The sequence below is a fragment of the Papio anubis genome, chromosome 2 (assembly GCF_008728515.1).
Source record: "Papio anubis isolate 15944 chromosome 2, Panubis1.0, whole genome shotgun sequence".
Taxonomy (NCBI): Eukaryota; Metazoa; Chordata; class Mammalia; order Primates; family Cercopithecidae; genus Papio; species Papio anubis.
The window spans coordinates 26,582,774-26,607,180 of record NC_044977.1 but is presented as its reverse complement, the minus strand read 5'-3'; positions in this window follow the sequence as shown (position 1 = coordinate 26,607,180).

Genomic DNA, 24,407 nt, shown 5'->3' with positions numbered 1-24,407 from the left:
TTTTGGAGGGGACATTCAAACCACAGTACTCTTGTGCATTGAGGTCACTGGTTTCCTCTCTAGCTTCACTACTCATTGTATTCTTTCACTTCCTTAGTTGCTCTAATCATTCTCTCATTCTCTCGTTCTCCCTTTTCTCCTCCTGACTCTCCCATACACTGTTCATGCTACTCTTTTTGTCTAGAAGCTATTTTTCTCACCTTCTCATCTGGCTAACTGCTATTCTCTTTTCCGATTTCCAACTCCTCCAGGAAGCCTTTTCTGGCTATGAATTCAGGTCAAATGTACTTTCCTAATGGCTCCTTTAACACTCCACTTGTCTCAAAACACCTGTTGCCCCTTTTTATGCCCATGATTAGCACTAGACTGTAAACACCATGAGAACAGGCATAGCATTTATGTCATAGGTATTCATTAATTGTTTGATGAAAGAAGAAAGAAGAAATTGTTTTATGAAATACAAATTGGATGTGAAGGATTGTAAATGTTATTTTTTTTGCAAAATAGAAATACCTTTCAGGTGAAGTAGCTCATGTTTTCTTAACAAGAGAGGAAGGGAGAAAGAGAGCCATGATAGTTTTTAATATCTATCAAGTATATGCTCAAATTAATACTTTAACTCTTAAGAGTAGATAAACTTTAGTTTTAATTCAAACATGTTACTGTTTTAACTATTTAATGTCTTTATCATGAACCTTTACTGTAATAAAAATAAATAAACACACAAAATCTCACACTGTTTTTAGAGTTGACAAACATCATTTTGAATTGCTGTTATTGTACCTACATGTAAACTAGAAATGAAACACTTGCTGAACTTAATATTGATCGAGTTCCATAAGATTAGAGCCATTAAAGCAAAGCCATTGATGTTTTAATGACAACAATTAGAAAAAGTTTAGGCTCAGATTTTGCATCTTCATTTCAGTAGTGTCCTTCTGTAAGTCTTGAACATGTCTTAAATTGGACTTTTAAGAATTATAAGCTAAATACAAGAGTTCTACTTGTTTGAAAGTAGTTTGTATGTTAAAACTGCTAAACTCTAAACATCTATGTGCTTTGGTGCCCCCATTTTCTTTGATTTGGAGTTTAGGATGAGAGACGTTAAGCTCCAAACTCAGAATAAGAATCTATAAGAAATATGCGTCAATGCAGAAGCTGTTCAAAAATGGTAATTATTCCTGAAACTCTGTAACACACAAAAAAAAGTTTTGCAGATTATTTATTCAATTGCCTTCTCTAATCAGAAAGTTTTTTATTTAATTTTCCTCTCTAACTGTTGCAGAGTAAGATTTTTTCCTTGAGCCAAGAAAGAAATGCGGAAGTCTTGACAAACAAGAGAAGAGACTGCCTTAGGGAAAGGGACTACAGTGAACACTCAGAACTTCTTCCTGTGCTAAGACAATCTTTAAAAGTAAACATAAGAAGACAAAAGGTGGTATGACTCACTGGCTTTTGACTATATAGTGGAACATTAAATCTTAAATTATTTGGTCATTTGAAAAATGCTTATATATGCTAAATGGATAATCTTAATAATACTACCCTGCTTTTGATAAAGATTATCCAACCTTAAAATTGTTTTAATAAGCTCACAAGCCAGAGTTGTTCAAGTTTAGGGAACTGAAGGATAAAACACAGTAATTATAAGTAAAAGTAAGAAGGAGCTATAGAGAGAAATCCAGAATACCAAGGGATCTTTAAAATGAAAGAAATAATAAAGCCCAGCTTAGTAGTATAGGAAAGGCATTCATTTTTAATCAAAATCTGTATTACCAATTTAGGAAAGTAACTTTTATTCCTAAAGAATCGGTTTATTCTTCTGTAAAAGAAGCTTCTGTCTGGGGAGTCAGTGATTATGACAATTTCCTATTTTAGTGAGTATTGTATTTTTCTGACATGTTCTGAGTAAAAATATCAAGGGGACTAAAAATATCAAGGATAAACCCCATGAGCAATGGGGTTTCTCTGTAAACATTTGCTACATTCCAGTGGTGATAATCAAAGACATCAGTTCTCACGTATTTGTTTCTAATCGTTGTGAGAAAGAAATGAAATTAGTGATAGCCTGTATTAGCAAATGTGTATAATCCCAACTTTTATCGACAGCCCAACTTCAATACCTGGGTATGTGATTATTTTGCATGTAAGCAGGTGTTAGAATGGAAAAAAAAATAAGAACTACTGATGTACAGAGATAGGAAGTAGAAAAATAAATGCTTAGAGATGTCTAGATATTAAATAATTAAGTATAAAAACATCAAATCCTGTCCCATTTGATGATATTTTAGTTAAATATCAAAGTTTTTTCATAGCTTGAAATGCTCAGGTCAAATCTCTTTAAAATGCCATGGATGACAGCTTTACAAAACTGTGTGAACCCATCATCCTCATGAAATGTTAAACACTGGTGGTTCTAAAGAAAGTAAATGCAGATCTCTTGAATTTAATAGAAAATTTTTGTAGGTTTTTTTTAAACTGAATATATCACCATATTGAGGCCAAATATTCTTAAAGTGAAAGGAAATGGCTATGTCAATTTATCTCCGAAAAGAAAATTATTTGGTAAATTAAGATAGATGTAAAAATGGGTGAATAAAGAGTTAGATACTTAATTGTGATTAAAAAAAGAAATATTGGGAAGAAGGATTGAGGATTCAAAGGAGAGCAGATAGCTGTGGATATTAACAGCTTCTCAAATTATGTAGTATTGTTGACAAAACATGAGTGATCATGCGACCACATGTTTAGTAGCCATGAAACCAATACATTTTTTAAAACTAAGAATATAAAAAAAGAAAGTTTTCATATTTTTATCATTCTAATTAAGCCACTCTAGCTCGATATATCTCTGTGATTTTCCAATTTTCCTCTTTTTGTAATTGTGTGGAGTGCCTTTGATTTTGAACTATGAAACCCACTTGAAGATTTTAACATGCTTTTTCTCTTGTCCTTCTCTTCAAGAATAGTCTTAGAGATGTTTTCAAAACACATAAATCAAAGACCTTAGATAAATCTATCTCACACCTTCTCTTTGATCCTATTTTCTATGTCCTTGAATGCTTTTGCTCCTTTCATAAAGTGAACAGAGTTTCAATTTTGCATTGCAGATTTTCCAATCTGACTGTCAAAGATATAAAACTAATTCTTTCCATCACTGAAAGTGACATTACCCTTTTCTTTCCCTTTTTCATTATTAAACAAACATCCCTGAATCATTAAGTTTTGTTGCCTGTTAATATTAATTTGGGATATAGCCTTACTTATGAAAATGGTGAAAATTCTAAACTATTTAAGAAATAAAGAATAAAGATGCCGCCCTTGAAGGGCATTGAGGTTTTCAGCATCATAACAATTTCAAACTTCTTAATATACCGTAGTTAATTAAGTCATCAACTAGACATATCAGGTTTATTGCTATTTTGGATTAAAATAAATTAAAGCAGAACAGAAAAACAACTTAATTGGCCTTAGATAAGTTGTTATATTGTTACTACAATAGTTCTCTTGGAATTTAGTAATCATAATTATGCAAATCTTAATTAGGTAATTATTGTTGTGCAGTTTTTCTTGACTTAAGGAGGAAAATCCATTGGCACAATCAACCGTATCATGCTGTGTCAGAAACTTTAAATCAGAGAATTTTTTAGAATAAGTTGTGGAGTGCTTTATTATTTACTGAGTATAATTCCCTAAGCAACTAAGGAGAAAAAGTTTGAAAATACTCCTTGATTCAATATATATTCTCTTTTGTAGCTGCCCGTATGCTGCTCTGATTTGTCAGAATAAAACTGATGGAGGGGACAAGTCATCATGCATGGGTGATTTTCCATCAAAGTAGACACTATGTAAAAGAGGCTCATGGATTCTTGGTTCCACCAAGAATAAATTTTGAACAGAGTTTGGAATACTTTTATGTTTCTTAGCCCATAAGAGATTGAGTTCAGCCATTTAATTTCTACTTTTGATTTACAACAGCCATGGAAAGAGGAGAAACTGTGTTTCTAGTGTAACACATTACATGCATTTGAGGAAATTTATATACACTGCATTCTGCAAAATGAAAGAATCTTCATTTTGAGAAAAATAAATAGAGTTAAATACAATAAAAAGTTTTAACCAAAATACTAACAAAAACAATGAGAGGTATTTCAGGAGATAATTTGAATAATCCAGAAAGGCAGCTGAGCATGGCTAAAGATAGAATAGAATGGCTTGTGGTATCCTGCCAGTACAGATGGAAGTAGATCTCTGAGTCAGTACAGCTTTCATTAAGAAGGAGTCAGAGGAAGAACAGTCTGCTCTGAGGTTGAACTTTGCAAAGCTGGGAATGTTCCTGCTTTGAAGGAGATCTTAGTTTAAACATTCATTTTTATTTTATTTTTTATAGAGTTAATGAACAAGTTTACAGTCTTCCTTTAACCAATGAGTTAAAGAAATCTTTGCATAAGTTCATTCAAACTAAAGGTTCCACCAAGATATCCATGTAAATGCACCTTCCAGAGCCAATTTAACTGTGTAGGCATAGAAGCAAACATCCCCTCTTGGCTTCTGCAGCAAATTCCAAGTGGCAGTGGAAATTACCTTCACTGACTCTTTTGTTTCTTTTTCCCCCTGGATTTTGTGCTTGTGTTTTTGTTTCTGGTTTTGGTTTTTATATGACTCAGAAGTTATTTCCTAATGTGCCAGAAATGTTTGTGAATTTGGTTTTATAGCCTATTTGATCATCCTTTTTTAGGTGGAGACCTATTCTGTTGGGTTAGAGATGACAGAAAATCTTATTTGTTGGTTGGTTGGTTTGTTCAAGAATACACTGACCGTCTACAAGAAAGGACATCTGGAAATGTGAGTTTTTTGTTCTCTGTTTATTTTAAACCATGACTAAGGGTATAGAACTAAAGCTGCCAGCTACTTGTCTGTCTGGCTGTAATTATCTTATAAGTCTAAAATCTTAATATCTTATGAGTCTAAGATATTAAAATTAATGTCTTATAAAATTAATATCCTATAATTAAGTATAATTTAGTTAATTTTAATATCTTAGACTTATTAACTCGTTATTAATAATCTCTTAATACTTGTATAATATCTCAGACAATTGAAAATTGGTCACCATGCATGGTTTTAATAAAAATATACATACATATTTAAATACATATATACATGCATGTATATATCTTAAATATATATACATATATGTACACACCCTTGTGTTTCATAAGCTTGCAGAAGCTTGGGACAGCTCTGAATGGCAACACAGTCCTGAGATGTGTGATTTCCTGGGACTTTCACTGGACCTGCATTTCAGCTGTACTCTCCCTACTGCCCTATGCTTCTTTGACCCTATAAGTGAAGCCAGCTTGGCCAGGGACAGTGGCTCATGCCTGTAATCCCAGCACTTTGGGAAGCTGAGGCAGGCGGATCAAGAAGTCAGGAAATCGAGACCACCCTGGTCAACATTGTGAAACACTGTCTCTACTAAAATACAAAAAAATTAGCCAGGTGTGGTGGTGTGCACCTGTAGTCCCAGCTACTCAGGAGGCCAAGGCAGGGAGATCACTTGAACCCGGGAGGAGGAAATTGCAGTGAGCCAAGATTGTGCCACTGCACTCCAGCCTGGCAACAGAGAGAGACTCCACCTCAAAAACAAAACAAAAAACAAAACAAAAAGTGAAGCCAACTCAATTGTCTCAAATAATGATGTTTACAATGTTTTTAAATAAACACAGAAATTGTCCCTCCCAGTCTTAAAACTTCAAAAACTTACATTTGTATTATCTGAGTTCCTTTCTTACGAAACCAATCATCAAGGCTCCCAGATAGTATCAATGAACTGAAACTTACCAGATCATGACATCTGGACAATGAGATGTCAGACCCCTCATCCATCCTGATCACCTAACTGACTACCTGCTTCCTGTTGGCCAACTACTCTACCTTACCCCTCCCTAATTCCTGTTTTCCCACAAATGGTTACATTTCTGTCCTGTTATAGAAGCCTTTAATTTTAATTGGTCGAAGAGATGAATTTGAGACTGATTTTTCTCTCTCCTTGGCTGTTGCACCTGCATAGCCTTTTCCCTGGCAATACTTTTTGTCTCAGTGATTGACTTTCTGTGCAGTGAGACCAAACTCCTGGTGTTTTGGTAACAAATTTTGGTTTCCTGATCATGAACGCATTGCTTGTGACTTAGCTGCCATGGGCTGGGAGAGTTTCCCAGCCGACTAAGCAGCTATCTGACCATTTTGGCCAGAAGTGGATTTTAGTCTCTCCCCATTTGGGCCCACTTCTGCCAACCCTAGCCATGCTCCTGATTGCCTAGGAAGAACACCTCTTGAAATTTGACATCTATATCCAGAAAGGTGAGTGTCTTTTATGGGTACTAGATAGTGGGAATGGCTCCTCTCGATTTGGAAAATCACAAAGGCATATCAGTTTGCAGGTTAAACAAGCCAAACTGATGGAGAGAGGATACTACCTTGACTGATTCAGTTTGAACACTCTTGGGGCTTGTTCATTGCTACAGAAGTTGGATTGTGTTTTGGTGATTGTTTGTGTATGTCTATGTAGTTATGGGAGGTCAAGCTTTGATCCCAGAGTGCAGCCCACATGGGTGCATTCTTTGGGTTAGTCTGTATGTAGTTGTGGGTTGATGGAGCAGGGGAAAGTCTACAGCCATACCACTCTGAGGGTGGCTGATCTTGTCTGATTGTGTTGTCTTTGCATTGTAGTGCTATCTTAGAATTGAATTCATTTTCCTCTTGAATGGGAAAGCAGGATGGAGGTCCATGTATATATGCTTTTATGCTGCTGTTCTAAACGGAGTTGGGTCTGCTTAGTACTGTGATGCTCTTCGGTGGTGCTGTTTGGCTCCAGTGTTCTTTGGAATCTGGGGAAGTTTGACCTTTAAAAGTTAAACTGCCATGGGAACCAATTTACCCAGTTTTGTTTCATAGCCTTCACTGTACTATCTATGAGGGCGAAAAAGTTAGCCATGTGAACATGTTTGTAAACCAGTGAGTTTGTATTGCTATCTCATGCCTAGAATTCTAAAGTAAAAACTATTGGATCTTTGTTTGCATACATGTATAGGGGTCTAGATGTTATGTGTTGTTTTTACAGGGTACCAGATTGGCTCATAAATAAAAGAGCACTCATAATTAAGGGAATATGTCCAAGCATTTTTCAAGTTCATGTGACTTGAGTAAATCATCATTAAAAAAGATGGCTTTAAAATTATTGGTAAAATAAAAATAGAAATGTCTTCAGAATTGTCAGCATACATTTTTGTCTGGGTTTTATATTTGTCTTTATTAGATAGTTTGAGGTGTCAAGGTTTGGTACAGAAGGTTATAAAACTATAAAGCCAGCCAAAATAAAATAATCTGTGTTTGTGTGATTTGTTTGACAAATAAGTCTAATTTAATGTTGTTTTAATGAAAACAGCTGAATCTTCTGAGTTATTAGGGAAAATGTCCATATATTTAATTTTAAAGTTCTCACTTAGGTAAACACCTGATATTCACAGGGTATAAAAAGTGGTTCACAAGGAAATGACTTAAAATGATTATTAACTTTGTTTAATATCTCAGTTTTCGGAAGCTATCTAAATAAACTTAAAAAATGAAAGAATTGAAAACATGTAAATGGGATCAATGCTTGTAGGTGAACTTTTTGTGTAGTTTAAAATCTTAAAATTATTTTGAATGCTTATTGGATGTTTGGGTCATTTCCAATTCAAAAAGGGTTACGATATGGGGAAACAGGTTTTTGAAAGTTGTGAACTGTTCTCATCTATAAAATGCTACCTAATATCTGATAAATAGTTCAGAATTTTCAGAATTTCTTGCCTTCTAGGTTTTCATTAACATTTAAGATTAGTAAGAATAGGAATTCTAGTTAATATAAAATTCTATATATAAAATGTACCAAAGAAGATATGTTTTTATTGAGAAAAATAGTAATTTTGTCTAATTCAGAAGTTATCTAAAGGTTAATTCTAATTATGGACTTGGAAAGCTTATTTATGAAATAAGGAAGAAAGGAATCAGTAAGTATGGGAGAGAGACAGGAAAAAGTTATGGATATGAAGATATATTTTTGGTAAGGAAGGTTAAAGAAAAGATTTTCATATGAGAAAGAATCTTGTGTGGTAAATTTTTGTACTATAGTAAAATGATTTGTTATTTAAAAAGAAAACTTAGGACAAAACAAAGTGTAAGCATGTCATATGAATTTTTTTTTTTTTTTTTTTTTTCTGTTTCTCTATTACCTTCATGTACATACAGAGAAAATAGAAAGTTAAAAAGATTAGGGCTGGGTGAGGTGGCTCACGCCTGTAATCCCAGCACTTTGGGAGGCAAAGGGGGGCCGATCATGAGGTCAGAAGATTGAGACCATTCTGGCTAACACGGTGAAACCCGGTCTCTACTAAAAATACAAAAAATTAGCCGGGTGTGGTAGCAGGCGCCTGTATTCCCAGCTACTTGGGAGGCTGAGGCAGGAGAATGGCATGAACCCGGGAGGCGGAGCTTGCAGTGAGCTGAGATCCGGCCACTGCACTCCAGCCTGGGGGACAGAGCGAGACTCTGTCTCAAAAACAAACAAATAAACAAAAAGATTAGATAGTAAATGATTCTTTAAAACTTGATAGAAAATTAGAGAAATCTGGCAAATTTACATTGCTCATAGATAAAGCTCTTAGTCTTGATGAAGGTAAAATAAGAAATATTGTAAAAAATTAACAGTTTGACAATTCTTTTTTAATATAGCTAAACATGAAGCTAGATTTAGCACGCTTTTAGATTGCTTTATCTACAAAGCCCTACAAGCGAATTTCACATGAATGCTTATATTGCTTTGTAGATAGTACTAACACCAAATTACTTACTAGTCATGTGCCTAAAGTGAATTTTTTTTTTTTTTTTTTTTTTGAAAAAGGCTGGAGTGCACTGGTACGATCTCAGCTCACCGCAGCCGCCGCCTCCCAGGTCCAAGCGATTCTAGTGTCTCAGCCTCCTGAGTAGCTGGGACCACAGGCACAAACCACCATGCTTGGCTAATTTTTGTATTTTTAGTAGAGATAGGGTTTCACTACGTTGACCAGACTAGTCTCAAACTCCTGATCTCAAGTGATCCTCCTGTCTCAACTTCCCAAAGTTCTGAGATTACAGGAGTGAGCCACTGTGCCTGGCCTAAAGTGAATTTCTTAATTGCATGAAATGTAAAGTGGTATTGGTGGACATAAAGACATTAATTTGTGTACCAGGAACAAAATATTCAGAGAGAGAGAGAGAGAGTGTGTGTGTGTGTGTGTGTGTGTGTGTGTGTGTTTGTGTGTGTGTGTGTTTAGGCTCTGGGTAACACCATAACTTCCAAGGTTAAATTGAGTAGGAGAAAAATTTGGAGTGGATTTTCTGTTATGTTTCTCCTTTTAATTTTCATTTATTTGCTGCTTGTTCTCCTTTGGGTTTCACCTATACATACATATATATAAAGCCACTGAAGTTTTTAGTCTCTAATGGAAGGCTTTTATTTGGTTCTATAGTAGTTATTTTGTTTTGTATGCATTTCCAACAATTCATCATTTGCTCTATTTGTTTAAAATTCCTAAGATACCTTTGTCATACCTTCAAAAAAAGATAGAGCACACCAGCCATTTAAAATTGGATTGGTTTTGCTTACTTCTAATAATCTAGAGAGACATAGAGTTTTAAAATAAAGACTTGTTTTTATAAGTTCTGAACAGCAATAGTACACTATTTATTTTGTTATTTGGAAAAGTAGGTGAGAATAGAAATTTTTAAATATTGTTTTTTTCCAAAGTAATTTAATTTAATCAATAATATGAGTTGGTTTCAGATCTTTTCCTTTAGATGGTGAGGACAAACTGTGATATGGGCACAAAGTTTTAATGTTGAGGAAATGTTGGCCTTGTCCTTAAGGAAACTATATTAAATAGGATTTCTCTCAAACTACTTTAGTTGTATTTACCATTATTAAAATTTAGTGACAATCTCTTAGATTAAGTAGCAATAAAAACTTGTGAAACTTTTTAGTGATTTTTAAATTTTTATCCTAAGCCTTTTATCACTGATGACAGGCCTTCATGTGTGGACTTGAAAATAAAATATATGCACTTGAGGATTATTTGTCCTCATTTTGAATTTCCAAAACTGATATTTGCATATACTACTTTTTTTAATGATGAAGGAGAATGTTAATTGTCTTACATTGATAAGTTTGGCATAGGACCTGTCACATTTTTAATGCTTTGGTCACAGTTCTGTCACTAGATTGCTAGTGATTAGGTATATGCAAGGAGTAACCTAACTACTTATTGGTTTCAAGTGCTGTAGACAGTAACTACTAGACACCAAATCACAGTGTTTTAATTTGTGATATGTTAGAGAGAACAGCAGGACTTGCTGCTATATTAGTAAACTGAAACACTAATTTCTAAATGTTCTTTTTCATGTCTCAACATTTCATTAAATATTGTCTTCTATTCTTAACATAGATGCATATACTATATTTGATCATTTATATTATAGATAGAAACTGATTTTACAGTAAAGTAGTCTATCTGCAAATTATGGGTAGAATGCTCCTTTATTATAATAATTTTATTTCTCTATTGCTTTCAAAGTGTTTTGATTAGCACTTTCTTTAAATGAATAACTATTTTTTTCAATGACTTGTGATTCTGTTTTGACCAAATGTATTGATGCTTTTAACATTTTTGATAGATGTTCTATTAAGTCATCTTCATGCTAAATTACAGGGCTTTGACTCCTGGGTAAATCTAAAACATTGACACCAGTATAAGCCTCATCTGTAGACCTGGGAGAAGGTGACAATCGAAATGAATTGCTTTCATGAAAAACAGGGTCAAAAATTAAACTATTTAATTCCTCCAGAACCAGGGATTATTACGGAAGAGATAGTGGGGGCTTGAGATTGTAAGGGCCAATTTTGAAGAATAAAATTAGTTCAGACCCTCCAATTCAAGGATGGGCATACAGATGCCTAAACAGCTGATGAATTGAGGAGTTTTGACTCTTTAACTTCTTTAACTCAACAGGTTTAACAAAACACTTAAATGTGGGTTATCTACATTATTAAACATCATAGTATCCCATAACACTCCTCCTCAGCATGAAGCAGCCAGAATGATCTATGACCAGACTCCCCATGATTGAGGTATTGATAAATACAAAAGAGGAACTGATACTGGTCCAATTGTCCCATAGAATTGATGTTTATGTTTTTTTGAATGAACATAGAAATCGACCCTTCCAGTCTTCAAACCTGAGAAACTTACATTTGTCTTATCTGAGTTCCTTTCTCAGGAAACTAAACATCAGGCCTTCCAGAGAGTATCAGTGAACTGAAACTCACCAGATCACCACATCTAGACAATGAGACACCAGACCCCTCGTCTGTCATGATTGCTTAACTGAGCACCAGCTTCCTGTTGGCCTAACACCTCTCCCTTGTCCCCATCCCTCAACTAATTCCTGTTTTCTCATACATGGTTACATTTCTGTACTGCTATAGAAAACCTTAATTTTAGTTGGTTGGGGAGATGCATTTGAAACTGATATCCTGTTCTCCTTGGCTGCAGAATCTGAATAACCTTCTTCTCTGGCAATACTTGTTGTCTCAGTGATTGGCTTTCTGTGGAGGGAGGAATGGGACATAGACTGAGCACCTGGTGTTTCAGTAACAAAAGTACTCCCTGATAATCTTCCTTCATGTTTATCTCCATATCAGTATCTCCTCCCTGGGAAATCTAGCCTGGGGCACTTTTGGTTTTCTATCTAACCACTTTAAGAAAGTATAAAAAGAATGTGTGTATTGTATGCATTTATGAAATTTCTGGTATGCTCAAAGCTTGCATATGACAGATAGTTCTCAATTACCTATGTTCTAGTAATCAGAAATAAAAATTAGTTGTTTTGTTAAAAGTTATATAGTGCATGGGTGATTGCAACTTACTAGGAGCAATAGTGGCAAAGACATTTGCCTGTGTACACAGATTTTGAGAGGTATTTTTTAATCAAGAGAAAATCGGTCTTATAGAAACATGTGTTGATACAGAACATTCTATTTGATAGGTCTTGAGAATGTCACAGACAATTTTACTGAGGAAACTGCAATCAGTAATATGAGATTGATCCTTGGCAGAAAATTCTGAAAGCAAGATGTAGATAGAAATCTTTGGCATCTAAGCAACAATTCAGGAAAGGTGACCAATGTTAATTACAAGTAAACAAATTTTATTTGCCAGCCTCTCTCAATGGAGAGTTACTTGAACAGTATTTATTTTTCAAAAGACTGGAAATAGATGCAGATGACTGAGGCTCCAACCCTGATTTGTCCATTACCCTTTTGCAGGTTTTGTGCAAATCCAGAGCCTTATGATTATCATTATTATTACTGGAATTATTACCAAATAGTTTTGTAATTTCTATTATCCAAGTATCTTCATCATCTGATCCTTGCCTAACACTTCTGTCTCACCCCTTGTGCTCCTTTCTTGCCCATGCCCTTTCCATCCTACAAACCACATATGTAGCTTCTGATACTGGAATATTCTCTATTCTCCTGCTCCAAGAGACATCAAGGGGTTAAAAGGGTGAACCCTTCAGCCAGCTGAGTCCCTGCATTTTCTCTGTCATTTCCTGTGTGATTTGCAGCAAGTTACTTACCCTCTGGTGCCTCAATTTACTCATCTCTAAGTAGAGATTAATATTAGCCCCTATGTTATTTGGTTGTGACAAGGATTAAGTGAAGAGTATTTGCTTCATAGTAGCTCAAGTATTCTTTGGTGCTTTATTATTTGTTAGCAATGACATGTTCCTGTTTAGGAATTCTGCTGCTCTGTTTTGCACTCTGAATCTATTACTGTGTGAGCATATTTTTCAAATTCTACTTTATGAATATGTATGGTGAAAGGTATTTGATAGAGTACTTGCACGTGTAAATTATTGCATAATTGTTGAGAAATTAATGAAAATTTTATTTAAAATGTTTCTGTTGCCTAGAAACAGTATAGATGCCTAAAAGTACCTCTCCCAAGTTTGTATTGAACAACTGAGAGATGTATGTGAATTTGTTTCTTTTCATAAAGAGAATTAAATGTGTAGAAGACCTAAAGAAAGGAAGTCTCTTTTGTTTTTGTTTTTTTTTTGTGAATGACCTAGTAGAGAATATGAATATTCTGGAATTTTCTGGTAATTGGCCCCAGGTGGGACTCAAGAGGGGGTGCTGACATGCTCAAGGAAATGGAAATGCTCTCACATTAAGTTAATCACTCTGGCTGTTATTACCACTAAAGGGATCACCCTGTGCTCTGCACTGCTGCTATGTCCCTGTCTCTCATAAATTGCAGAAAGGCTGCAGGAAGGCTTTAAAATGTAGGGTTTTTTTAGGGATTAATGGCACCCTTAGTTGTCTAAGTAATGGACTTTTCATGATGTATTTTAAACTTATTGAGCATTAGTTAATTGCTATAATACATGTCAACAATGTGACTAAAGCTATTTCAATTAGATCAATTGTGTGATTAAGTGGTTACCAGTTAGCCTCCCAGGTAGTTTTTCTCCTCTAAGCCCTAAAAATAACATCTTTACAGAATTTCCCTAAATGCATACTGTAAACCAGTTGCCACAGCCAAAATGGAATTATTTATTCAAGTATTTTATTTGCATCTGAATGTTTGGCAGTTGTGGAGAATAGCAGCAAAACAAATAGGGGAAAATATTTGAATATAATCTGTCCTCTTTTGACACTTAATTTGCTATCACACATTGAGTTTAAAATCCTCAATGTGATATACAGAATTTCAAAACATTCCCTTTGTTTTTTCTTGACTCTTCAATAGCTTTCCCTGACTTCCCACAGACACTGCATTCTATGAACTTTCCTTCACATCTAAATCTTTATTATCACAATCGCTGTGAGAAAAAACTAATAAACCAACAAAAAATGCATCAGTTAACTAAAAGACCACCCATATTTTATAAATCTGTAAAACCCAAGAATATTACTACTGCTCAGTCAACAAGTCAGTCAATGTATGTTGCAAATTCATCATTTTCTTGTTATTCTTTTTCTACTACTTTAGTCTGAGCCTCATCATTCTCTGCCCACATTACTGCAATAGATTCTTAACAGATCTCCCTGTGTCTAGTTTATCCCTTCACAGGTTCTTCTACCTGTGAAGGGATAAAGGCATGGCCAATGTAATTCCCAACTTTCATCTTGGTTATTTCTCTGCTTAAAAACTAACATGCCTATTATTTATCAAAAGGAAGCTCTTCATTCTTTCTGACTTAAAGTCAAAGACGGAGTTCTGGCCAGTGGAATGTGGGCAGAAGGAATGTGCCCATATCCCTGCCTCAACCACAAAACCTCCCATACCATTTACCAAATGCTCCTTGTCTCTATCATCTGCTGGCTAAATGGAGGGCAACCTGTGGAGAACTCTGAGGTGATAGGCAATGAAAGAACCAACAGATTAAACTATGAAGGTCCCTGAATAGCTTCATAGTGCAGAGCATCTCGCCTCCACATCCCACTCCTGCCTTAGACTCGACATAAACAAGAATGAAAAGTTCATTGTGTGAAAACAGTGAGGCTTCTAAGATGTTTGCTGAAGCAATTAGTCCATTAGCCTAAGATGTATTGGTTTTGCAATAACAGTGTTGTCACTACAAATCGAGATTAACAAATTTACTGGGAGGTTAATATGTGGGTTTTGAACTTTTTCTATGCAGTTTTTATTAGTTCTATGCTTATGGTTTTTTAATCTAAAAGGCTTTTTATGTTTATAATTCTTTACGCTAATTATTTTAAATCTTGTTTTGGAGCGCATGAAAATAATGTTTACTCATTTATGCAATAAACATTTATTTAGCATCTATTATGTCCTAGGTATTGTGTTTATACAAAGAGAATGGAACAAAAGGTTATTATTTCTATTTTTTAAAAAAGGATTATATTATAATCTTATATGGAGCCTTTTTGCTACCTAATTTTTAGGCTCAGCATAAGCTCTCAACAACATCACTCCTCTCAGGATCCCAAGTGACTAGATTCTGATTTTCAGGCCTTATCTGAGACACTCAGAATTGTTTTCCTGCCTGATTTTTCCTGGGGTTTGATGCTAATGACATAGGTTTTTTGATGCTAATGAAATCCCTTTTTTTTTTTTCATTATTAATTCTGAAGGAGGAATTCTTTCTTACTGAATTCCAACCCATGTACAGACAGCATAGATTTTCTTTTGCAAGCATTCATTACTTTAGGTATTCCTTTCTAAACTTGAACACTTTGATGGTAATGTCATGGTAGAGAAGGCATCTTCTCTCTCTTTTGACAGTTGAGTTTTTGAAGTTACATGATTAGGTCCAGAGACAGGGATAGGAAATAGTATCTTCTTAGCTGGCTCCACTACTGAATCAGTGTGTAATTCATGATCATTTCTCTTTCACTGCCATTTGATAAAGTTTATCTCTTACCCATGGGCGTAAAACTGGCAATGACTAGTTCACCACTTTTGACTACACGTTTTGGACAATATATAGGAATTTCAAGGGAGTCTTGATAGTTTTTTAAGAAAATGGTGCTATTAGTGTGTCTGGAATTGGTTCCTTCCAGGGGGTTCTTGGTCTTGCTGACTTCAAGAATGAAGTCACGGACCCTCGCAGTAAGTGTCACACTTCTTAAAGATGGTGTGTCTGGAGTTTGTTCCTCTGATGTTCAGATGGGTCCAGAGTTTCTTCCTTCTGGTGGGTTCGTGGTCTTGCTGACTTCTGGAGTGAAGTCGCAGACCTCCACAGTGAGTGTTACAGGTCATAAAGGTAGTGCGGACTCAAAGAGTGAGCAGTAGCAAGATTTATTGCAGAGAGCGAAAGAACAACCTTTCCACAGCATGGAAAGGGACCCGAGCAGATACCGCTACTGACTTGGGTGGCCAGCTTTTATTTCCGTATTTGGCCCCGTCCACGTCCTGCTGATTGGTCCATTTTACAAAGCGCTGATTGGTCCATTTTACAGAGTGCTGATTGGTCTGTTTTTGCAGCGTGTTGATTGATACCTTTACAAACCTTTAGCTAGACACAGAGCGCTAATTGGTGCGTTTTTACAGGGTACTGATTGGTGTGTTTACAAACCTTTAGCTAGACACAGAGCGCTGATTGGTGCGTTTTTACAGAGTGCTGATTGGTGCATTTACAAACCTTTAGCGTACTTAGTGTGTTTTCTCTGTACTTTAATGGGCTCAGTAAGAAGATGACAGTTATCACATTCTATTGTCATTAGCTGTTGATGTGTCTTCCATATTTGAAGGAAAAGACTGTGTGTTACTCACTTTCGAATCTTGAAACAAACACATTCAATAGAGTTAATAGAGTTTTGGTGACTAACGGAGTAAATAAGTAAAGTGAATTTACATTTCCCCTTTACTGTAGAAAAACAGGATGATGTAATTGAACTAAAGACTCTATTGCCACACGAATCCTAATTTCCAGTCTAGGCTTCTATAAAATAAAGGTAGGAAAGGAAAACACATAGTATAGTACTGAGAAAGATGAATGAAGGATGAGAATTTAAATGGGTAGGGATGGGCGAAAGTTAATCAACCAATAAAGAGAACAGAAAAGATTGAAAAGTAAGAGGAAATGGGATTTATAAGTTGAGATAGAGAAAGAGCTATGAAAGACATTAAAATGTTGGTGGAATCAGCCAGTAAGCATCCAAGATTATAGTCAAGTAGTAGCTTGACCCACGTATACGACAGGATGTTGTAAAGATGTAGTACAGTAAACCACAGAGTTTCTCAGAGGGAAGTTGCTCTGTAGATAAGAAAGCCCCATTATTTTGTATTATTATTTTCCTTTCATGTTGAGCGGATGTACCCGTGACAGTTGGAGTCTCCTTTCAGCCAAATAACTCCCATATGCTACATAATGCTGCTGCTGATTAAAATCCTATGGAAGATTCAGGCTGTATCTGGAACAATAACAGTCTGAATTCGATTTATCAGTCTTCTGGGGAAGCAAAGATAATCAAATTTCCCCCTTCAGCAACTTTGGGACCAAGCCATTTGCTGAGATGACAATGGATGTGAGTCTCGCACTTTCAGTTTATACACCTGCTGCCTGTTAATCACAAGTTTCTGACATTTTCTGAGTTTTTTTTCCCTTCCTATTCAAATCTTACGGGCTTTGTCATTTAAAGGCAAGGGCACTTCTGTGAAAACTAGTTACAGAAACATGCATGAAAAATTAGGGAAATCTGTAGGGAGACAAGTTATGGGTGATACAAGGAAAAACACAATTTTGTCAGAAATCTGGATTCCAATATGCTTCTTAATTTTTTGGTATGTGACCTGAACAAGTAGTTTAAGCCCTCTGAGCTTTAGTTCCCTCATCTGTAAAGTGGATAATGATATCAGCATCAGAGTGTTGCCCTGTAGATTACATTACATAATTTGCATTTGACTTTGCATTCTGGAAAAATCTAGGTAATGAGAACTGCAAAGAACTCTAGGTACAAATACTCCGTTCAAACCCGTGCACTACGGAGACTTGACCAAACTTTAACATGGCTTATAGCAACCTAAGGCCTGTCTCTGGGACAACCCAGTCCTCTTTTGAGTTCCTGTCTTGAAAAGCTCTGGGCTGTCAAAAGAATTTTCCTTTTGTTCTACTCAATATCTGATGATAGGTTTCCCTTTCTTAGAATGTTTATTAAACAAACAAAAAAAATGGTAAATCCTTTCTCTGTTTCTTTGAGATGTATTTGTATTTCACACAACTCAAGAGTATCTTTCTCAAGGGCCTGAAAGCCATTCCTTTGAAATGCAATCATCAGGAAGGATAGAGTCTCTGTCTTCCAGGTTCTGTAACAGACCAGAATCCTAACTTCAGTAATTGCCAGCCAGCAGACACAGCTGGCCTAATGGCATTTATACTGACCCACCGTAATTTTTCACTTGACTCCCTGCTTTAAGTTGCCCAGTCACCTCTCTGCAAATCAGAATGCAGCTCTGCTCTTTCTCCTACTGTTAACAATTACTGAATAAAATCTGTTTTCACCACTTTAAACAATGTCCAGGTTTGGTTATCTTTGACACTAGAGATTGGCTTTGTGATAACACCTACCAAACCCCTGCCTCAAATTTCTTTTCATGGTAAATGTGTGTGCTTATGTGTGTGTATATATTTTCTGAGGCAGACGTTGAGGTTGAGTCTTCTCAGGACAGTTCATGGGAAAAAAAAAAAAAAAAAAAACCACCCTGGAAAAACATGAGAAAATTGTATGTTTTCTGCATCTGGTTCTGAGGAAAAGGACCGAGGGCTAGTTTATGTTACAAATTTTTAAAGATCACAAGTAAAAGTTAAACATACTTTCATTATGTTAGCTTAAATCAAAATGAAATTTAAAGTGGATGCAGCTTTAGGCAATGCTGGATACAGGGGTTTAAAGGATAAAATTAGAACTCAGTTTCTTCCTTTAGATCATGCTGTTCAATAAAACACTCTGTAATGATAGAAATGTTCTATATCTCAACTGTCTAATTCAATTGTCATGTGTGACTATTAAGTACTTGAAGTGCGGCTAATAGCAACTGAGAAAGTAAACTATTTCCATTTATTCTGAATCGGTTCAAATGTAAAACATTGCGTGGTGGCAACTCTGTTAGTGAGAGCAATTCTAAATTATGCTGTGCTTGACTCTTCTTGGCTTTATTCTCAAGACAGACTGTCTCTGTGTGGCATCTAGATGGCTCCTGGAAGGTCCAGATTAGCTAGTTTTTAAAAAATTATGATCTCACAGAAGGAGAAAAACTATCCCTCTTTCAGTAGCCTTGTCAACCTCTGAGAAGGATTCTACTTGACCTTACTTAGGTAAATCATTGTGTGCAAGAGGATGGACACTCATAGTGTAGTCTGAGTCACATTCTATTGTGCACCATTCAATTCACTGCCCTTCTAGAATAGTTTTGAGTTCAGAGGAAACCATTATTAAATAGTAGTTGAGGAAGAAGCAAAAGGACTGTGTGAGAAAGGGCAAAAGCAGTGACACCTTGTGGCCTGGTTGGTTTTGCCAAACCAAGCCTGGGTCTGCTTCTCTGGCACAGTAAAACCAAACATTCACACTGAGATTTGCAGCAAGAGAAGACATGGTGTTTATTTGCAGGGTGCCAAGCAAGGAGAATTGGACAGCTAACGGTTAAGACCTGACTTCCTTGATGGTTTACAAGCAAGCGGTTTTAAAGGCAGGGTTAAATTTCAAAAAAGACGTTACAGATAAAATGATAAATAAATACATGGAGGTTATACATTGGTTCGGCCCAAAATGGTGGGATATCTTGAAGCAGGGGCTTTCAGGTTATAGGTGGATTCAAAGATTCTTTGTTTTGGGATTGGTTAGGAGAGGAAATCTTTGTCTAAAGTCTTGGGGTTAGGAGAAAGGAATGTTGAAGTTTGGCCTGTGGGCATGACTGTCTCCAGGACCCTCAGGAAAAAATTTAGAACAAAAAACAGTGGTCAGATTTCAACCCTCAGTGCCCCCTTCTCTGAGATCTACATGCCAGTGGATGGCATTTTCTACCCAGTAGGGGTCCAGGTTTCTGAAAAACAACTCAGGAACATATGTTAAGATATTAGCTTTACCTACCAAGGGAATCAAACATCTTGAGGCTCAAATTTCCTTGGCTGCTGTTTTAAGTTATTATCACCTTTTTGCTTATCAAGTTGCTCATTTACTTCTCAAAGCTAGCTAGGTGCCTGGAAATTTCCTTGAAGGAACTCAAAATTTTTCTTTCTTTTCATGCATGGAGAGTGGGGAGTGGGTAGCAGGCCCCTAAGAGGGACCCCTGCTCCATGTTAGTGACAGTGTACCACGCAGGGTTAATACTCGGAATTTTGCTCTTCACTACAGAGAAAAGTTGGTACCTGAAGTCCTGGTCAGGAAGCAGCAGAAACCATACAGTTTATAAAGTAGTGTCCTGAAAACATCAGCAGTATCAGCATGTGAGGCACAGTCTAGAAACCTCTCGTGTAGAGAGTCATAAAAAGGGTAGGAAAGTGAGACATTAAGCACATAGAGCAAGTCATATGGCTCCTGTGAACTATTCTGCTTCATAAGCACATGACAAGCACGCTCCAAGAATTATCAGAAATACCATAGGTAGGGTGGGGTAGAAGCCTGCAAGTAAGGGTGGTAGTTAAATACAGGAAATAAGACTTTACAATTAATGTGACAATATTTGTATTTAAAGTCTAGTAAAGCTGAGACATTTGAATCATACATTTAAGTGCTTAGAGGGCCAAAATGCACAAATTTTACCCACCGTTTCCTGCACATGCAGACACACACATCTCATATTCAATTCTTGAACAAGTAGATTAATGTGACAATATTCGTATTTAAAGTCTAGTAAAGCTGAGACATTTGAGTCATACATTTAAGTGTTTAGAATGCTTAAATGCACAAATTTTACCCACCATTTCCAGCACATGCAGACACACACATCTCATATTCAATTCTTGAACAAGTAGATTTTTCTGTGTTTATTGATACTGGTGGTATGAAGAGATATAATAGATTTAACTTCAGGATTTAGTGTAGAACTATGAAGATTTATTTTCTGAAACCTTGTGTGTTACAAAATTCACTATTGGGAACATTGGAAGCAAATCTATAGACCGGGACTAATACTCAGCCATTGTATAAAAATATAACATATTGGTTATTAAAACATAAAAATGATTATGAGCTAGTTTTATATAGCATCTTTCCTAAGTCAAATTATCTCCTATCATTTATTGACTCACTTCTGTCTCTTGTCACAGTCCAGCAATTAAAGTTTTAATTCTGGACACAGGTAGGGGCCTCCCAGTGCAAGACACTATTCTAAACCAGCTATGTTCTGATTGGTCAGTGCTCATGTGATATGGTTTGGCTCCGTGTCCCCACCCAAATCTCACTTTGGATTGTAATAATCCCCATGTGTCAAGGGCGGGACCAGGTGGAGATAACTGAATCATGGGGTCGGTTTTCCCCATACCATTCTTGTGACAGTGAGTTAGTTCTCACAAGATCTGCTGGTATTATAAGGGGCTTCCCCCTTCACTTAGCACTCATTCTCTCTCATGTCACACTGTGAAGAGGTGCCTTCCACCATGATGATAAGTTTCTTCAGGCCTTCCCAGCCATGTGGAACTATGAGTCAATTAAACCTCTTTTCTTTATAAATTACCCAGTCTTGGGTATTTCTTCATAGCAATGTGAGAACAGACTAATACATCATGTCAGTCAGTTTCCCTGAAACCCCAATTTCCTTTGTCTTCCCAAGGAAAACCAAAACAATCATTTCATGCTCTACCAGCATTTTATTTTTTGTGTGTTGGTTCATCAACCTACATTTTCACTTATTTGTCGATTACATTATTTTTAAATCCTCTGTATCACAGAGATAAAAAGTAATGAAATATTGTCATGGGAGCCATCGGGTGTCGCTTTTCCAACTGGAAATTTCTGTGGCTGGTGGAACCTTTGCTTGAGTTTTGTTTGGGGCCCACTGAGCTTGTTTCACCCACTCGGCCTGGCAGGGTGAGTGTGGCTCAGGCTACCAGCCTGGATCCCATGCCTGCCAAGGGTGAGTCGGGCATGGAGTGGCACAGGGTGCATGAGCAAGTGAGTGTGGGGTCCGGCCACTGTGCACAGCCAGGCACGCTGGCTGCTGAAGCAGAGCAGGCAGCTCCAGACACCGGCTCAGGCGCTGACTCCCATGCAAGCCTGTGGCTGGATCAGATGCACCGCAAATGGCTTCCACTGCAGGCACCTGCATCTAGACAGAGGGTACATAGTGGCTCCTGGGAGCCTGAAAATTCCAGAAACCACAGAACCCCAAAGAGGGTGTCACAGCCCTGGCTTGGGGGGCTCCTATGTCTGGGCTCCCCAAAAGGCCGCAGCTCTTTCCTCCTCCTCATTGCCCACAACATGGTGAGCAGTAGGGGCACATTCCAGCCCTATTTGTTTTATAGCTCTCTCAGTCATACCATTCGATGGGTCCTGAGTTCTTATCCCACATCCAGGAAGAATGAGGTATGCAGACAACTGAAAGATGAGCAAGGTGGAGAGGAGCTTTATTGAGCCACAGAACAGCTCTCTGGAGACCCAAAGTGGGTAGCTCCTTCCCACGGCTAGTAGTCCCAGCATCTGTGTGAATCTGGCTGATTCTGGGATTTTTATAGGCTCAGAAGGGAGGAAGTGTGTGCTGATTGGTTTATGGATGGCCATGGGTGGACCTGGAAAAAGCACCCATAAGTTCTCACTCTAGGCCAGGGACTCAACCGGGAACTAGTAGTGTGGCCCTCAGGTTCCAGTCCATCCCTAGCTTGAAAGTGGGACTTCAAGGGGGACCTGCTCCTTTCCACCCAGGAACCCGTCTGCCTCCCAATGTCATCAACATGCCCTCCACAGTGCACAAGATGTTTGTGCCAAGGGGTGCCTGCAGGCCTGGGTCCAGCCACTGTCAGTCACTGCCCTGGCCTTCGTCCCATGCTTGTCAGTGTCTGATATGGTTTGGCTGTGTCACCACTCAAATCTCATCTTGAATTGTAGATCCCATAATTCTTAAGTGTTGTGGGAAGGTCCCAGTGGGAGATAATTGAATCACGTGGCGCTTTCCCCCATACTGTTCTCGTGGTAGTGAATAAGTCTCACGAGATCTCATGGTTTTATAAGAGGAAAACCCTTTCGCTTGGTTCTCATCCTGTCTCTTGCCTGCCGGCACGTAAAATGTGACTTTCGCTTTCCACCGTGATTGTGAGGCCTCCTCAGCCACGTGGAACTTTAAGTCCGTTAAACCTCTTCTTCTTTATAATTTATCCAGTGTCAAGTCTGTCTTTATCGGCCGTGTGAAAACAGACTAACACAGTGTCCAAAGTCGGGGGGGAGGGCTGAGGCGGCAGGAGGCTGACCGCGTCGGTGCTCCCTGAGGCACACACACCGGCTGGTCGCTACAGCGCCTGGGCTTGGCTACACCTTCGCTCTTCACCAGCGTGGGTTCCAGGAATGGGGGGAGGCCAGGGAGTAGGAGCAGGCACTTCTGATCCTGTTGGGGAAGGGGGGCTTCCTGGGCGCCCAGAGCATAGAGATGCCAAGTTCTGGAGCTGCACCCAGGAGGCTTCAGCTGTGTCTGGGAGCACGGACTCCTGCCCTGCCCTGCCCTGCCCTGCCCTGCCCTGCTGACTCGGTTAGCGGGTAGAGCTCCCACCTGTTCCTGCCCCACCGTCTCCTCGGGGCATGCAACCCCCGCTGGACCTCCCTCACTGTAGCTGGCAGCTTTGCAGCCGCCACTCCAGATGGGCTGCCGCTGCCATCAATATTTAAGATATGTTGCCTTGTTTGGGAAATCCATAAAGTCTTTGCTGTATGGCAGATGGGTATAGTAAAGAAAAGGAGTTAAATGTAATTTTGTAGCGATGTAGTCCATAGTGACAGCAGGAGAAAATGTTGCAAGTTTGTCAGGTGGCTAAGTCTTATGGAAAGAGAACTGCCATTGATACCTATAAGGTTTAGTGATGATCACAAAATTAGGACTGGATATGGGAGTACAAACAGCTGAGAGAAAAACTGTGATCAATAGACACCATCATTTTCAATCAAATAGCTTCAAATCCCTACCTTCAAGTGCCAATAGGGATGTATCGCAGGTAGAGAAATTTGTGGTGTGATTAGTAGAAGATGTATGTGTGTGTGTTTGTGTGTACTTATATAGTCTTAGCACAAGTGTAGTTATTGGCTTACATAGATGTGTTTAGTTAGTTCCTATTAAAACTGCTATGGAGAATTTTGTAGAGGTTGACAGATCAAAGGGTCTGGAAAAAATGTTGTGACGTTAATTCAAGCCAGATGGGATTAGTAATTCTGGAGACAAAACTGTAACTATTGCCAAGCCTAAAACCTTGAGAGACACAGAATTTTGCAGCTTTAGACCACTGGGAATAAAAATAGGTTGTTTTGCATTGTGTTGATGGTTTAAATTTTTGACAGCTACTGCATTGTAAGACAGTCTGAGCCCTTCTGCCAACTGACAGACACATCCTTCTAGAGATGAAGCAATAGATCCAAATAATTTTTTTTTCAGATTATCTTTCTTCTTTCCTCAAATACAGATCAAAACCTAGAGAGGTGACTTTTGTCTTCTTTACTTCCTTCCCCTAAAACTGAGGATAATTTCAAGTTTGTAAATTCTAAATGTGAACATTTCAGAGGCCAAATTTCTGTAACTCACAATCACACCACAGGACAATAACACATAGCCAGCAACTTAGATCTGTGTTCCTTTACTTAGATTTGTTTGCTAAGGAAAACTGTGGCA